This window comes from Metopolophium dirhodum, chromosome 4, assembly GCF_019925205.1.
Source record: "Metopolophium dirhodum isolate CAU chromosome 4, ASM1992520v1, whole genome shotgun sequence".
Classification (NCBI taxonomy): domain Eukaryota; kingdom Metazoa; phylum Arthropoda; class Insecta; order Hemiptera; family Aphididae; genus Metopolophium; species Metopolophium dirhodum.
The window spans coordinates 8,915,714-8,929,102 of record NC_083563.1 but is presented as its reverse complement, the minus strand read 5'-3'; the positions used below and the strand labels follow the sequence as shown (position 1 = coordinate 8,929,102).

Below are 13,389 nucleotides of genomic sequence, written 5' to 3'. Positions count from 1 at the left end.
CCGTGTTATTCGGTAAACTGTTTCGATTCCTAGCATTTAAAAATTAAAACTTTCCCCGGCATAACAAAAGACATAAGTATTATCATAGTAGGTACTATAATAGTTTACAAAAACAAATTATCACGCAAGCTTTCTAGATTTAATCACAGGCCACTGGACGCACAAAGCGTATAGCAAAACATTTGTTTTCGTTCCTTAACGCCATCCATTTATTTAAACCAACAGTTATATCAGATAATCAGACATAAGATAGTTAAGTCTGGTGATTATACGATACGCATCATTTTTAATTCATGGCATAATCTACCATCGGATACCTGCGCCAAGCTACCGAATAGTTACGTTTCAATGACTATAGAAAAATAATAAAACACTATTTTCGTACCTATATATACAGTGTTTTCTTGTTTAAAATGTATTTTATTCTAACGTTTTATTTCTTACACTTGACATTGTTTCCAGTTAAATGGCTTTACATCGAAAGGGTGTGGTAACAAGTCAATAGAAATGCACATACAGTGACGTAACGGAAGAGTAGTAGAATATTTACGATGCATAACCGATTGAAATAGTTCATATAACAAGCATTTAGTGCACCTGTTTCTTCGGTCATATTTTATCTTTTATCATGTTGAATTACCAACGTATGATGTTATTTTAAAATAATTTTGAATTAATTATTAAAATAAAACATATAATTTGGAACTTATTCTTTACGGGTACCTCCTATATTCGTCGCGTGTCCAACTGTATCATATCATATATAATATCATAGTAGTTTATACCCTACCTATAAGTGATTTCACATAAATATATTTATTTTTTTTATACCATGTCATATTTAAATTATCACGACGAATACAAAAACTATTAATGTGCAAATTGTTAGCACAGTTATGTTTCTAAGTTTGATTTCAAAAAAAGATAACCTATTTTTTAACTCCGACAGTCATTGTAACCGTATGTATATAATATTAATACCATGTAATATGTTGACAAACCGTTCGGTCTTTGCAGTGCCTATCTAAAAGAACTGTGGATAGATCACGAAGTAGCCTATAGCCTAGAGGGGTCGAACACCTAAGCAAACAATGGACTCCCACCGTGACATGACGGTATAGATACGTAAAAAACAAAAACTCATAGGCCACACAGCAAGGTATGCCATTGTAACACCATTACTATTGTCTACTAATAGCTTAAATGTATTTTGATTAGAAATTAAATACTTTTATAATATTATATGGGTACATTAAACATTTGTACATAATATAACATACTTTGTATGTACTATGTTTAAATGTAACACATACACATACCATTATACATATTATACGATAGGTATACAATATACCTATAATATGTACCTATGCCAAAAGGTGTATTATGTATTATTATAATATAAATTATATAAGCCATGAAAATCTAGGTAGATACTTAAAAAGATGTATACCAACTATTGAACTATACCGTAAATATTATAGAGATATTCGTATTGTACTTAAAGTTGTAGTTTAACTTTAAGAAACTTATTCAATGTTTTCATTATAATAATATAGTATTTACTGCAGACTCAATCACATTCTGGTAATCTGCAAGAGTACAAATTATGACTCATTATAGCTGGACGTAGACTTCAGAACAGTTCTTTTACAATAAGGTGTATAATAATATATAGGTATTTATAATATTATAATACTTATATGATATAATAAAAGCACTATATTAATTTATATTTTTAGGTTTTAGGTAAATCGATAGTCAACTAGCAACCTACAGCTTAATCTACCATAATACATTTCTGCTTACGCCAATTTTACTTCCATTAATAACTTTAATAAAGCCACATACACGAAAAAATTTAAAAACTATAAATATAATAAGGTAATAACAAATATAAAAATCATAAGTATATTTTATATATTTTTTATTTTTAACATTGAAATTCAAATTTAGGTATACAAACAATAACTAAAATAAATGTTATTCAGTTAAAATAAATATAATGTATGGTAATGAATAAAGGAAAACTATTGTTTTCCTATACTCATCAAGAAAAAAATTATGTTTAATAACTAATTATTAAATGGGGTGACATATTATATTTTTATTATATAAGATCCAAATCGTGAATATTTTACTACAACAGCTAAACGCAGGTGGGCACTTAAAGTTACTCGTATTAAATAGTAGGCATCATACTATTAAGTTTGTCAAATGCTGAAATGCATACTTAATACAAATAGGTATGTAACATTAATTATAAATAGCATAGAAATAATACTATCATTGATACTACATTAGTTAAGAAACAAACATGTAATACCAACGTCAATCATAATTCGTAAAAGATTTATTTTTTTTGTATCACATTTAAGTCATAAGCATTAGTAATTAGTATATATAACAAGTATATAGGTTTTTCATTAAATTAAATAATAGATCGTCTCTTTCTTAGTCTCTTTATACATATTTATATACAAACATAGGTGCATATACCTATAGTACCTCCAATTTCTACATACAGACATACAGTTGAATGATTACCTATGTAACACTTAGATATTCCAACACTGATGACATATTATTATAATGTGAAAAACAGTACGCTTGATCAACGTGTATCAAACCCAATTTTTTCCAACAGATTGTGTATATATGTATAATATCAGCCTCTGAGCCACATCTCTATTTCACGCAAGTCGAATTACGGGTCCAGTATACGAAAAAAGCATTACCGACGTGATATGTACCTATATGTACGTACTATATATCTAATATTGAACTATAATAATAATGGTAGATGGTTAAATATACAGCGGGGCCCCTATAAACCGCAATAATAGTGTTTGCGGTGTCCCCCTTTTTCTATAATAATAATATCCTGATCTAAATACAACAGTATTACATTTCGAATATATAATGTAATTATCATTATATACACATAACAATATGTCGAACTGCCATAACGGTAAGCGAGGCTTATAATTTTGAAAAACCTTTCACAAATAATGATCGCCGAATATGCGTGTTTATACTTTATAACGATGACACATTATAATATTATGGTAAAGTAATAATATCATTATCGATAAAGTATACAACACACCAGAGAAAATAAAATATCTGCGTTCTCTTGATCGGTTTTTTACGATATTTTAATTTTTATGTAAATTATCAGCATTTTCAAATATTAATATTTTACATACTCATAACTTACTTAAACATTAAAATATTGTAAAAAATCGATCAAGAGAACGCAGATAGTATTTTTACCTAAAAGTTTGATTATTGGTAAATTCACTCAAATATCAAAACTAACATCACACTATTGAAACTGGTGAAAGAAAATTTGTTATGTCGTACATATTGTGCTCTTAAAGCAATGAAACATTATGTTAATATTATGTAGTAATTATTAAAATAAAATCAGATAGTATAGAGTAGTATCTACATTAGTTTATGGGTTGTGACGTTGTGGATAAAGTAGAGAAACGAACAATGGTATAAAATAACTAAGATGCAGCAAATTTTAAACACCTACTGACCTAATAAAAAAATGCAAAATTCGGTAATTCGGAATCATATTATTCAATATTATGATAAGTGAATAGTGATAAGTGTCACTTTTAATATCATTATTATTATTATTATTATTATTAATATAATATGGTATTAGCGAACAAAGCACAGCGCAATATTATGAATACAAATTAAATTAAGAATCAAGAGAATGTCTTAATATAGTAAATCAATTTAATTGTATTTTTAAGAATTAGGTATCGAGTTTAAAACAGCAAAGATCGGTGCAAATAAATAATATTAAGAAACACTCGCATCGTGTTATAACATTTAAGACCAATATAATTGTGTACTAGACATGCCAAAAAAAAAAACTATTATAATATGCACAAAAAATGATCTGTAGATATAATGTTAAGGAATATTTAAAAATTAAATTTCGTGTGTAGGTAAGTGCAAACGTTTTTTTTATGTGAAACATCTAATGCGGCGGATGAAAGCCTCACGCGCAAAACATCTAAAGCGCCTTTAAAATAAAAATAATTTTTCTTATAATAATCTGCAAATTTTGTTTTTAATTATGCCATGTTTATTTCCTTAAATAAACCATATCCTTTCGATTTTAAACTTAAGAAAATCAATGCAACATTTATTTCAAATTTTGTATACATAAATGTAGGTACATTAAGTAAGAGGAACTTACAATTTTATTACACTAGATACTATACTGTCTTCTACTATAGCAGATACTATACTACACGTCTACACGTCTATACTATACAGTCTACATCATTCTATTGTTTCCATTGATGATAATATTGCTAAATGATAAATTTAATAAATATAAAGAACCATTCGTTAAAATATAAATGTAGTTAAATAATTAAAAATTAAATCATTTTAAGTAGATAAAAATATTATAACTATTATTTTAATGCATTAATGATAAATATTATGAATATTTACTCATTAGTAATAACTAATAAGTAATAACTAATGAATTATTGCAATATACCTACTCGTAAATAATACACATTCATATTTCCGTCTCGGGTCTCCAAACTAGTTATGGTCTGTGGCTTATGCCTTAAAGAATAATTGTCCTTTATATATATTTCACCAAATAATATTTAATAAATTACATAAGTCAAACAGCATTCACAATATTTAGATCATTTACAAATGTATAACGAATTAAAAAATATATAGATAATAATAGATTCAAATAAAATAAACTATAGGCGAATTTGTAACAATTTATTTAATAGTAAATTTAATACATAATTAAGAAACAATCTATTTTAGATTCTAAGTGGAACGATGAATGTATTGATTTTACAATAATGTGTGTGTTTTTTTTTTATTTTTTTTTATTTTTAATTTTAATTTTTTATTTTTGTGTCTGTCATTGCCTTTTAGGACAGTAAAAGTGCTTGGATTTCGAAAAGAAAATCGATTTTGGTTTTTGGTGTAACTCTAAAACAAATGACCGTAGGGACATGAAATTTTGACTGAATGTTTATAATTGCATTTCCTATACACCATAACATTTTCCAAATATTTTGACTCTTTTTGAGCTGTTTACGGACATTGTCAGTTTTCAATTTTTTTAGTTTTTTTTTCTATAAATATCAATAAAATTTTATCTGTTGAGTAAAAAAGCTTGAAAATTTAATAGAAGGCTCTTGGTTATTGTTTCAAAGGAAGATGAAAAAAATTAAAAATCCTTAGTCACAGTTTTTATTTATAAGCATTTAAAATTCAAATTTTGACAAAATAAGGAAAAATCACGAAAATTAGAAAATTATTTTGAGTTGAGAATTCATAAAAATTTTTCTTTTTAAATCTAAGATTTGAAAATGTAATATAAGATTACTCATAAGTTTGTCTACCTTTATCAAAAAAAAAATGTCTAGAAGAAACTTAAATTAAATTTTTATGAGCGTCTGAAATTTATATTTTTACAACATTTGATATTTACTCGATTTCTCATGTAACAATTTTCTTATTTTATTGTAATTAAAAAACGAATGACTGTAGATACTTGAAAATTTCACTGAATGTTTATATTAGCATTTTCTATACACCATAAAATGTTGAAAATATTCTGACTCTTTTTGAGCTGTTTACGGACATTGTCAGTTTTCAATTTTTTTTTTTTTTTTTCTATAAATATCAATAAAATTTTATTTGTTGGGTAAAAAAGCGTGAAAATTTAATATAAGACTCCTGATATATTGTTCTAATAGCAGTTGAAAAATATTAAAAATATATAGGCACAATTTTTTTTTATAAGCATTTAAAGTTCAAATTTTGACAAAATGTATTAAATTCAAAGTTTAATAATTTTTTTGTAGTTAAAAATTTATAAAATGTTCAACTTTTATAGCTAAGGATTGAAAATTGAAAACAAGGCTCCACGTAAATAGGTTATATATAAATTACTTTATTCACAGTAATATCATCAAATATACTTAGTAATACTAATATCATAGGCTGACTCGCTGACTGACCGTTTTCGCTCAGAATCGTTTTTCTTATACAATGATATTATATCATTGAATTCAAATTTAACACCATCCATTACAGTGACCCACTTTAACCTAATGTACAGCAGAGCGACATCCACTTGCCCACCTTTTTTTATTGATAGGATTATATTTGTAACATACATTTTGTTCTAATTTTTCTAAATAATGATATATTGCTTTCGTTATGGATATTAACCTAATATATATCTTTTAATTTTAAAGTAGACTGCATAGTGTAGAACTGTAGAGATACTTGATAGGTACACAATGTATAACTCATGTCTATAAATACAGTCAATTTTTTATGTAGCTATTATTGTTAAAATATATTGGTAGTTGGGTCTTGGGTTCTTATTGTTTCGAATGCAACATTTCATTAATTGAAACCAAAAATGGTATTGGACTTTCACATTTTTTACTAAGCGTGCATTGTTAATTTTTAAATATAATTTAAATCGTAAATATCAACCAAATATATCAATAATTTAATCGTTTAGATTTTTTGATAAGTAGGTATAGTTTATTACAGTTAATGAATTAACTTATGCAAATTTACTTTTATAGTTTTCAATACCTATACGGCGGCTATACATAACAAGAACATATTTTATTTAACTATTACGATTATGTTAATAATTCATTTCGCTTAATGAAAATATTATGAATTTATCAATAGAAAAATACGATTATTAACACCAACATGAATGATAATGTAATATGTGATAAACATATAAGATATCTATATAGTATATATCTTATATAAACATAAGATTGTGGACCTCAACAAAGAAAAAGAATTGCGCAAACACAATTTTTGATAACCAAATGAATAATGTCTCCATTCAGTATCACTAGGTGTATCATAATTTACAGCTGACTAAATAACTTAACTATTCCAATAGTTCGATCTTGTTAAAGCAGTGGAACACATAATGCACAAATATAATAAATATTAATACGAGAAAATATTTATGAATTGTCTTATAAGTAAACAATGTATTATAAAATCGGCAATGGTTAAGTGTATTATATTGCCAAGTATAATAACAAACGATTTTCATAAATTATTCTACACGCTAGTATGATATTTTATCACATACACGCACTTTACAGTCAATGAATAGGTACACATTTGTGTAAAAACAACTTGAGTTTAATAATTTACTATTAATACATCGACAAAACTGTTATTAAAATGTATAAATTAAGAATTAAATTGCAGGTTCTATCGCACGTCTTTCACGACCTTATAATGTCAAAATTATGATGAAAGAAAAAAAACTACGTCATGTAATTGATACAACAATATATTAATGTGTTTATGGTGGGCACCACGGAATACAGATCGTGGTATGCGACTAGGACCATTCACCAAATAATATCCCAAGGACTGTGGTTAAATGAATTGCTCCAAAAATCTACGATAACCTATAGTCAAACTATGTATGAGCTTCTATAATAACCCATTGACGGTCATCGTTGGGGGGGGCAAGGGGGACATGTTCCCATCCGGCGCTTTTTCGTACTTTGAATAGGTATTATATAAGCAAACGAACTTAATTTTAGTTAAAATAATAATAAATAAATAATATATATTTTATATTGTTCAAGACTAAATACCCATGATTAAAGATGTTATACATTCTAAAATCAACGAAGTACCAAACTGCCAATGCCCCGTGTATATAGATATTTTACATTAAACTATAGTTAATATCAATGACCGTAGTCCATGAAACAAAACAATGTGTTGTTCCTAACCATGAACTAAGATAATATACATATATATATATATATTATCTTAGCTCATGTTCCGAACTTCATAAATTATCACAAAATGGATTATATCGAAATCGTAATTCAGCCTTATCAACTATCAAGTTATTTGCAAAATACATTTGTTTATTTCTTAGAACATTACAATTTTTATTTTTAAAATAAAAATAAAAATATTGGACTGTATAGTCAATCAATCTATCAAGATTAAAAATCTCAAATCTAATAGAAAACAAGGGAGCACTTTATTCTGTGAACAATGAATAATGATTATTATTTCACTTAGAAAGAAACCACGCACTTTATATTCATACACTTCTAAATGGGTAGGTAAAATGAATGTAAAATATAATTTAATGCTGTTTAAATGTTTAATACCATGAAAACATGAAATATGTATGTTTAAATTACGCAGTGACTATAAATTTAATCAACAATCCGTCAATCCACCAGAGAAAGACTTACCCTAACCTAACCCTGATACATGTAATGAAAGTGGAGATTGTAGGGCCATTGAAAAACTGATCAGGTATATTTTTTTGACAAAATCATAGAACGTTGATACAAATAAATTTAAAAAAAAAACAAAAAAATGTTAAATATTATGTATAGATATTAACATAAAATAAAACATTGTAGTAAATTTTACTCTAATTTAAACTTTAGAGAATCTATTTATTTATTTTTGAGAATTTATTTTAAATAAAATAGGTAGGTACTGTCTCTCACTGAATTTTTTAAGATGGACACCATTGAAATAGTCCGGCTATAGGTAATCATTTCTCAGAATAATGAACCATTGATTTTTTAATTAAAAGCATTTAGTTAAAAAATAGGATTAGATGATTATACTCTACTGCAGACTGCAACCTTTCATTCGATACGGAATCAAACTCTGAGTGGCGAGTGGAACGACCTGAACACCGCAGTCGTACTAATTATCTATACCAGTAAAATTGACGGTTTCCTAAGAACACATTTTTCTGCACGGTAATCTCTTATTTTATTCCGTTTGCTTAAACGTACCTTTCTACGAATGGTACCTACACCGTTAAGTACTATAACGATATTAGATTGTGTATTATAAACTAAAAATCAATCGAATTATCAGACACTTTTTGCATAACTTTTACGTATGTGCTGCACAATCCACTGTGGCAAATGCTAATGTTTTTATTTATGTACCTTACATTTAAAAAATATTATTTTTTAAAATTATTTAACTCGTTCTACTTTAATTTTTCAAATATCTAAAATAATATAGAGATAGTTTAAGACAGGATTTAATATTAAAAAATGAATTACTAGTGTAATTTTTTGATTGTACAGAGACGCTGAGTCACGTTTTGTCATTTAAATTGTCTATCCACGAAGATCTTGTAAGTGAACGGTCTCACGATTAATACAACAATTGAGAAAATGACATGTATTTTTAATAATAATATTTTATAGAATAATATTTTATATACATTTTCAATAGTTATATTTCCCAAGATTTTTTTCTTTCAGCCAATTTTAAATTAAATAAATTAAATTTTTATTAAAATTGAGAATTTTGTGTAAACTAATTACTAGAAAATAGTTGAAATTTGTAGTTATTAATTATATTGTAATTTAGTGTGACCTAATTGAAGATATACCATACCTGAACAGTTAATAAAAGGTATTATAACGTAAAAAAGTTCACATAAATTTGATTCCAATTTGGTTGCATTTATAAATATTAAAAATTAATAATAGTATGCAAATATAATAAATTTCGCTATTATTAATACAATGTGCAATATAGGTACACCTGCAGGCCCATTTATTACTAATATTATTGCTATTATTTAATTTATTATTTTTATTGTCATGAACTATTTTAGTAGACGTATTAAATTCTCTATATAACGAACGGGCACATAGGTCAACGTAACATTAGGTTACGTTTCGTATGTAAATATATAGGTTAAAATGTATGAAAGGGCTTTAGGGTAATCTTGAATTTTAAATAATGGCTCTTGGAGTATGTAATTTAGACCTTATATATATTTTAAAATTGTATGTGACCTGTGACACACTTTAAGAAGAAATTTAGAAATATAAAATAGATAAATTATGAACATATAAATATGTAATAATATTGTACGGAATAAATTATATTTATGCATGGTTTACATATTTACGATATTGTACACTCAGCCATTTAATTGGCATATAGGCATATTCTGCGGGAGGGCTAGAGGGGAGAAGTTTACACCTGACATTTTATAGTAGAGGCAAGACGAAAGATATAATTATTGACACATTCGAAAGCGCAACATATTGGAATTTAGATGTGTGATTATTCTTCTAACTACCAATTTATTTAGTGAACGATAAAATTCTGAAAGTAATTAGAATTTGTCGTCAAGTCTACTTGAGATCAACTTTCCTACATTATTGATTTTATCTCCTTGAAATCTAAAAAGTTATAATAGCAATGTAAAAGTTAAAAATTGCCATAGGTATTTCCATTTTGAATAAAAAATGAAAAAATGTGGGAATTTCAATTTCAAGTAAACTTTACTACAAATTTAAATCAGTTTTCAGAATTCTTATTACTTCACTGACTTGGTTTGACCAATCGGTACGTAAGTACTCTGTAAAATAAAATAAATCTAAATTCCTATGTGGCGAAGACAAAAAATTATATTTATTTTGTGTGTGCATTTTATGTAATATTATAATAATTAGTTATAAAATATTTATATTAAGTACACTTAAAGTTATAAATATTACAATATAGTTAGTATTATACACATATTATATATGTATAAACTAACTAGATAGCCGACTTCGGATTGATATTGAAGCTGTGAAAATGGCTGACTTCTCTTATCAAAAAGCCCATTGTTTACATTATAATTGATGATAATGAAGGATTATAATTCTTTGGTGTGTGGTTAGTAATTAGTAGTTTAATTTAATATTTATGTACCTACTTTTATCTTAAATTTTATGTAGAAATTTAAAATAAATTCTTCGTGATTTTTGAGCGACTTAAGATAGTTGGATTTTTATTTTATATAACTTAAGCTAACAGGGCATGCATTTATAATTATTACTAAACTTGAATTAATAAATTAAGACCATTTTAAAATTATTTATGTCAGATTCTCAAATATTAACAGACATACGTGTTTTGTACCCAATATAATGTGACTTAAAATATGTAGACCAAAATAAATTATATCACTGATGAGTTATAATTTGACTTACATGATCTGTACCAAAAAAATATAAAAATATAAAAATGTTTGGTTCTAATCATACTTTTAGCCAAAAATGTAAATTTTTGACTTAGGACATTTATACAATCACCAAAGAATTATTAATTATTATAAAATAAAACAAGATCATTATGCATAATAAAATTATTATAATATTGTGTGAACACATTAAGTTTAAGAATTTTAAAGTTCAGATTTCCAAATTTCAATACGTAATATTTCATTTAATCAGCTAGTAATATGTAAACATGGGGCTTTTTGATTTGAAGGTCAGCCATTTTTCCGACTTTAATATTCGATATTGTTGTTATATATAGGAAGTCAGCTATCTAGTTAGTTTATATATCTGTGGTATTATACGTTGGTATATTTTCACTAATTTTACAACTTCGTGGATTGTTATAGTAGTGCGCAGTTCAGTATCAACATGATAATATTTAGTATTAATAAATTATCTGAGGGGTATAATAGAAGACTATATCATTGGACACAATAGGTAAAAATAATTTCTATATTCCCCACCTCCGAAAAAAATGTACTCCAAGTTATGTCACTGAATTTGAATACTTGAAATACTTAAGTATACAAAAGTAATCTGATTGCCATCTTAATCTATATAATATTATATTAGCTAAATTATATTTATCTGTTATCCGTCATTTATCTCTCACAAAAATCAAAAACTGTTATAGATTAAATTATACTAAAGTAAACTAATTAATAATAAACAATTGAAATGATAATTATTTCGATTTAGATTGTATTAGGAACTGATTAAATTTAAAACAACTCACGAGATACGACGTAATCTGTTTATGACTGAATATTAAGAAAAAACAACACCTTATTAAAAATTAAAATGCACATTATTCAATTCAAACCATGTTTCCTCTGCTGATGTTATGACAGAGACTTTAATAGTGGTCAATGGCAAATAAGAACTATACAATTTTACGTAATAATAGTAATAACTAGGATATAATTTGCCAATATTGTATTACCTACTAACTACGGTAATTTTTTGAATAAATTATTTGTTTTCTATATTATTTAATATAATATAACAGGTAGTATTATAAACCGTAACAAATAAAATAAAAAACAATATTTGCATCTTTTTCAGCAATAATTAATAATACGTACCTTTGGTTGTATCAAATTCTCTGCGAGTAAAAACTGTAAGGAAAAAAAAAAACCACGTCACTTTTTCGTATTTTGTCGTTTCCGGTTCATGTCGATAAGCAAGTTCTCACTCGCGGATATAACACACGACAGACACAAGGTGTACCTACGAGGTCTATAACGGTAACCTAAAGACAGACGACGACGGCGGTAGTATTATACGGTAAACAAACAGACATGAGCTAACGCGAAGACCCGGGAGAACCAACTAGCCCGTGTAATATGCCGGCGGAGTTCTGCTGGTCACAAACCAGAACCAGTTTCCTCTACTCTACAATCGAATTCCCTAGCGCGCGCGCGTTCCGAGTTCATGTGCGCATGTGTTCAAGGTCTGCGACTCGCCATTTTTCTCGCTAGGAATAGGGTCATTCCGATGGTATAGTTGTCTTGCTGTAATTTTTTTTTTCCCCTCCGATGTTTGGATTTCCAGCGTAGACAAAAATATATATTAAGTCACTTCCAAGAGGTCAAATCGTTATGTATAACACAATATTATAATAGTTATAACCAATACAACCGTAGCACAGGTCACAGCTGATAATAAACCTACCGCGGGTGGGTATAATAGTACAATAAAAATAAACAACACGATCCGTTTTCATGAAAATATTAAGCCTTCAAAGATATATTATATTTTTTGTTGTTGCTTATTGTAGGAACCTACTGATATCTATGGTTTAATTATAATTTAAACGCATTCGTATCATCATATACTATTGTATGATCTTATCTATTTTGAATCATATTATAAAAAAGTCGAAGGTATATAATATATCTGGTAATATAATTATAAGTAGTCTTCCACAATTAAACAAAATTATTTTTAATTGATTTCAAATTCATACAATATAACAATATACGTATACCACTATACATAATATAGTGGCTAGGTACCAGCTATTACTTAGACCTAACCTAACTTAACCTCGCCTAACCTACCCTACGCACATCAATTTTTGCTTTGAAACAAATTCATGCAAGGTCCAACAAAATTATAGTATTATTACTATTAAGTGTGGTCTTGTCATTTTGTATTTTTGTAACCAACTATACTTATATCTATATTTTAGCTCATAATATTGTATTTTTGTAATAAATATTATGGGTATAATTAATTCAATACT

General features: G+C 26.7%; 1 protein-coding gene across 1 annotated transcript in view; it reads right to left on the bottom strand.

Moving 5' to 3' along the window:
- Window positions 1-12,491, bottom strand: part of LOC132942460 (protein artichoke) — a 29,519-nt gene extending 17,028 nt beyond the window's left edge. Inside the window, exon 1 of the mRNA XM_061010858.1 lies at window positions 12,227-12,491. The gene's annotated coding sequence lies outside the window, so the exon portion shown is untranslated. The remainder of the gene's footprint in view (window positions 1-12,226) is intronic.
- Window positions 12,492-13,389: the final 898 nt, after the last annotated feature.